Raw genomic sequence first — 6,000 nt, forward strand, 5'->3', positions numbered from 1 at the left:
TCAAAAGAGCACTAAAAAGATTTCAGTTCAATGTGCCACAAAAAATTTTTTTCTTGGCTACCTCCAGAGTGGAATATCAACCTATCTCTGCAACAAAATCGGAAACGCCCTATCTCAGAATTAATTTGAGGAATGTCGATTTAAAAAATTCTTTGTACAAAAATGCTCATTTCAGAATTTGATAGGGGAGCGTCCTTGTATTTTTAAAAGAGCCCTATACCAGATTGCAGTTAAAGGACTTCATACTTCTGTATATATTGTGACGAATATTAGCAACACTAAGTGATACTATCATCTCTAAGCCGACACTAAACAGTCATTTGTATGTTCATAAACAAATCAATCATTATGTCTACACATATGTACATCCAAGCAGCGGAGAGATACGCACAAACACATTCATATTTCTGAGATACTCACAAAAGTATACAATCATCGGTGGAAATATTACTCACATATACAGGTGCATATGAGAGGCTATAAACGTGCATCTGTAGTTTATAGCTGGTAAGTTTATAGCCGGTAAACAAGTAGTAAATTCCAGAAGTAGAAACGCCTAGAAGTATGCGAACGAGACAGCAGAGAGTATAAAACGAGCGAAAGCTGAGTAAACATCAATCAGTTTGATTTAAGCACGTTATTGGTTGCGAAGTATAAGTGTTATTGTGAAGTACTATCGAAGTAGTATAATAAGGACCATTTTTGTATTATTGAATATTGGAGTTATTTATTCAACAGTTTAGCGATACGAACGTTAGCAGAAGGTGTAAAATAAGCGGAGTTCACTAAAGTCGTTAAAATTGGTGTCAGAAGAGTAATTGTTAAATAAATTCCGAAGATTTTAAATACAACAAGGACATGGCAAAGTTAAGTGAATTAAGGACTCAGCAACTGAAAAAGGAGTTGGAGAACCGTGGAGTGAATACAAACGGAATAAGATCGAACTTCAAGCACGACTACGAGAGGTAATGGAGTTGAAAGGAATTAATGTGGACGAGTATGTCTTTTATCCTGATGTGGAAGAATCAACAACAAAAATTGAAGAGAAAAACGAAACATCGCAGAAAGTTACCAGCACAGACTTGAACGTGATATTGACTGCAATATCTGCACAAACATCGACAGTAACATCAATGTCGTCGCAAATGTCATCTCAACTGGAAGAACAGAAGACATATATGTCATCCCAACTTGAATCCCAGGAGAACCGTATAACATCTAAGATGGAAACTCAACTGGAAGAACAGAAGATATAAATGACATCTCAGCTGGCTGAGCAGTTGAAAGCACAAGAAACGCGTATTTCAGAAATGTCGACACAGATTACATCCAAGATGGAAGCACAAGAGGAGCGCTTATCATTGCAGGTGGCACAAATGTCTTCGCAGTTAGAAGCACAGAATACAAAAATTGTACAGCTCGAGGACAAAATGGATGCCGAGATATAAGCTTTGAGAGGTCGTATACAGGAGTTGCAAATAAATCGCCCAGCAGTTTCAGCGAGTAATCCAAAGGTAAAGACACCATCCTTTGACGGTTCTGTTCCTTTCCAGGTCTTTAAGCTACAGTTTGAGAAGACCGCAGCAGTGAACAACTCGAATGCTGAAGATAAAGTTGTAGCTCTGTTCGTGGCATTGAAAGGGCCCGGAGCGTAAATCTTACAGACGATTCTAGAGTACGAACGGAACAGTTATGAAGCATTGATGGCCGCTGTCGAGAGACGTTACGGAAGCAAGTATAGGAAACAGATATACCATCTAGGGAATGAAATATGCTTAAAAAGATGTGAGAACAAAGTTGTCGTAAAGCGTAAGGAATCGTAAGAAAAGTCGCAGCAATAACCTTAAACTTGACTATAATCGTGATCTTACCAGTGACCGCAATCATCCCCATCACCGTAAAATTTAGAATTGCCTTCAATACGCGATCTGTAATCTCTGACTTAACCGTAACTGCGACAGCAACAGTCACCGCAAACATAATCGTGATTGTAACCATAAAAGTAACCGCGAACCTGACCAAAATTTTAACATAAACCGTAATCATGGTCGTGCTTACTGGATACCCAATCAAATAAGTGCCGTTCCACGCGAATTAATGGATATACCGCAGCAAAGCAAATTTGCACACTTAGGGCTTATTGTGGTTCTACTGCAGTAGTCTTCCTCGCAGCACAGTGTCTTGATACACTGCTGTGATCTGGGATCACTACTTGGATGCAGAAATATGGCACTTTGTTCATGGCTTGTTTGCAATTTATAGCCGCCTTCGATGAAGTGTTCTTGCCCAACGATGAGGGAGTCTTATGATAATATGTTTGTCCGCTTTTCATACAAATCTTGCAATCGATTTTTAAGTAATTTCTCATTGAGCTACAAACGTGAAACTTTACACATAGGTTAGAACACCGTGACAATGCAACAAAAGGACAAAAAAAATCCGTTAGGTGGCGCACAGATCGAAATAATTAGATAAGAATTTGAAAATTTACAAACCACCTTTTAAGTAACTTTTCGATGAGCTGGAGACTTGAAATTTCAAACTTAATTCAGAGGTCGATGACAGCCGATGACACGAGTCGCTAGGGGGAGCACGGGATGAGATATTTAGAAAAATCGTACGAAGCGGAGGGAATTTTGGGATTGATTATGTAAGTTCTCATTGAGCTACAACTGTAAAACTTCACAGATAGGATAAGACGCCGAGGAAATTTAAGAAAAGGAGAAAGAAATTCTGTTAGGTGGCGCACGAATCGAAATATTTATATAAGAATTTGGAAATTTGGTGTTTTGGGATCGATTTTAAAGTAACTTCTCATTGAGCTACAAACATGAAACCTCAGAGACAGGTTACGCCACCGTGACAAAGGAACAAAAGGAGAAAAAATCCGTTAGGTGGCGCACGGATCGAAAAAATTAGATAATAATTTGGAAATTTGAAACCGGGTTTTAACTAGCTTATCGATGAGCTAGAGGCTAAAAATTTAGAGCTTATTGCAGAGGTCGAAGACAGCCGATGACACAATACAAAAAGTTTCGCTAGGGGGCGCACGGACTGAGATATTTAGAAAAATCTAACGGAACGGGGGGAATTTTGGGATTGATTTTAATGTAAGTTCTCATTGAGCTACAAGCGTAAAACTTAACAGATAGGTTAAGACACCGAGAAAATGTAAGAAAAGGAGAAAATAAAAATAAAATAAAAACATTTTAAGCACTTCCTTTATATAAATGGACAAAAATCAGCGGAAAATGTCTCCTTATATAAAGACATATTTTTGCTAAACTTTGTCATAGAAATTGCAAAAATATTTATGAGAAGTAAAAACATAAAGGTGTAGCGCAATTGATTGACTAATAATATCTCCTTTTTTACCTACTTTCCAATCCAAGTAATGTGCGCTCCACTTTTATATTTTTACTTCTCATAAATATTTTTGCAATTTCTATGTCAAAATTTAAAAACCAAAGTTTAGCAAGAATATGTCTTTATATAAGGAGATATTTTTCGCTGATTTTTGTCCATTTATATAAAGGAAGTGCTTAAAATGTTTTTATTTTATTTTTATTTTACGGTTCATTGCGCCTAGAAGTCGATGGAATGGGTCGCCATCTAAGAAAGCGGCCGTGAAACGAGATTAAAGGGATTGAGTAGCGACATATTTTTAAGAAGTTTCCAGGGCAGTTTATAGCATATTCGTAGCGAGTCCTGTTTATTTAGTTAACGTTGGTAGAACACCTCAAAAGCTACAGGCAGTTTCCTGATTGCTACAAGAAGAAGAAAAAGGAAGATCGCGAACTCAATTTGCTTTCTCTATTTATTTTGCTTTCGGCTGCCCATTTACCTTTTCCGTTCCTTTTTACTTCATTTATTACTCTCAAATATGTCCAAAAATTTTAGTAAAAAATCATAGAAACGAAAAGATTTCCGCGCTGGATTTTCCCAAACCGCAAGTTGAAATTTTTACACAACAAACTAAAGCAAAAAACGAGAGCAAGTTCTACATCAGTTCGTGTTATTTATACAATACGACCTCGCGTGGATAAAATGCGTTTCAAAATGAGGTGCTGCTAACAGCCCGGCTATCGGACCTTTTGACGTTGCTCTTTATTCTCAGGCTCGCACCTCGGTTTGTATCACCAAGTAATGAATGTCTGTGCCCTTTACTGAAGAAAAAATAAAAAACTTGTCAAATACAAAGCGATTAGGTAGTTGGTGGGCGAGAATAAAGGATGCACTATTTTGCATGCGCTATCAGTATTATTGTAGAGTTTTACCAATCTGTACTAAGTCTTTGTCAATTCAAGTAATAATTTTATGATATAAAAACAACACTGCACAAATTCAGCAGCAACTGCAATTTCCTGTTATCAATTTCGTCATCCTTCACACTCGAAATAGACGCCGTTAGCCACATTTAGCTGCATTTACATGCTAAATCACAGCGTTAGGGAACTGCGAAATGCGCTTATCCAAACAATCTTCATGCTACTTTACAAATCATATTTCAACAGTTTGCTGATCATTTGACAATCTAATTCAATTCATAGCTGTCAATGCATAATTTGAGTTCTCATTTTTCGTATTGTCATCCATTCACCCCAGCTACTCGGTCTATGTGTTTGAAAAACGGACACACAATCGTCTGATTTTTTTTGTTGTAGTCCTTTTCCCTCCGCATTTTCATTTCAAGCATACTTTTTTATGTATTCGGTTTGAAAGCATTCGCTGTGAATACCCTTTGCGGTCCGGTTGTTGGATTATTGACTGGATGATGATGACTTTTCTTCATCTCTAGAGTACATATAAAAATATTAAATGTGTCAGAAATTCAAAATGCAATGAGCAGTATTATTTTACAGTTATTTGAAAATGTAATTCCATTGTATTAATATTTTGAGTGATTATATAGCAAAAAATGGCAAAGCAGCCACTAAGTTTTAATGGAAATCGTTTAAAAAATATTGAATAAATAAAGTAAATGATGCTGAAAATCTGGTAGTAGGCTGTGGCTTAGGGATGTTTGAGGGTACCAATGAAGTCAAAGAAGGGGGAAATTGCTAATTTTTTTTTGTGGATTTTCCGACAGGCTGAATAATTGATGTATATTGGAACGCCATCCCTCGTCAAATTTGCTTTCGGGCAGAGCCGTGCGCAGGATTTACTCATGGGGGGAGGGGGGGGAGGGAAGGGAGGGGTTAAATAAAATGTTTCTCTAAATATAATTACACTAATATTTATTTTACATTTTTGCTTTTTATTGGTCATTCAACAACGCGATTCGTCGAGGTACAGAAAAAAATTCATTCAAAATCGACATTCCGATGTATGTTTAAGGAAGAAAGTCCATTTAAGGGATCTTCTACCACTGCAGACCTCAAATATATTTCAAGCGACGTAAAGTAGAAAATTATCTTTCGTTTGTTGCCGTTGTAACAGGCAATACAGCCATGATACTTAATACTTGGTGAACCTTCGGGAATACATCCTGGTCACAAATGTCGAGGGCCTCTAGCGAATTTCGAATTTCCAAATTATTTATTCGTTTCCTCATGAGTTGAATCTCATTCTTCCATATTTCGGGGAATGGATCACGTAGAATTGATGAATATGTTTCAAACAACTCAACGGAACGAGCTTCATCAAAATTTTGCAATTTGGCAGGAAAAAGACAGGCGAAATTGTACATAACATTCTGATGATTTAGAAAACGTTCTTGTAAATGTGCAATAAATAAATCCAGTTATGGAATGAAAATGCTGATTCTGAAGTAACCTTCTAGACTGCCAGTAAAAACCTTATAGCACTGAGTTTGTTTTCTTGCAAGTCTCGGTTTTTGGAGCTTCATGTCCTACTCTTCCCAAGTCGAAGCTATTTATTGGAAAATTGTGTTGAAAACCTCAGTCGAATTTTCTCTTCTGAGTTTCAATTCAAGTTCCCGTCTTTCACCAAAGTTTCCGCAAGTGATAATTTGCCCGCGTCTTATAATCCACGTAGTGC

This window comes from Eurosta solidaginis, chromosome 3 (genome assembly GCF_040869045.1).
Source record: "Eurosta solidaginis isolate ZX-2024a chromosome 3, ASM4086904v1, whole genome shotgun sequence".
NCBI lineage: Eukaryota > Metazoa > Arthropoda > Insecta > Diptera > Tephritidae > Eurosta > Eurosta solidaginis.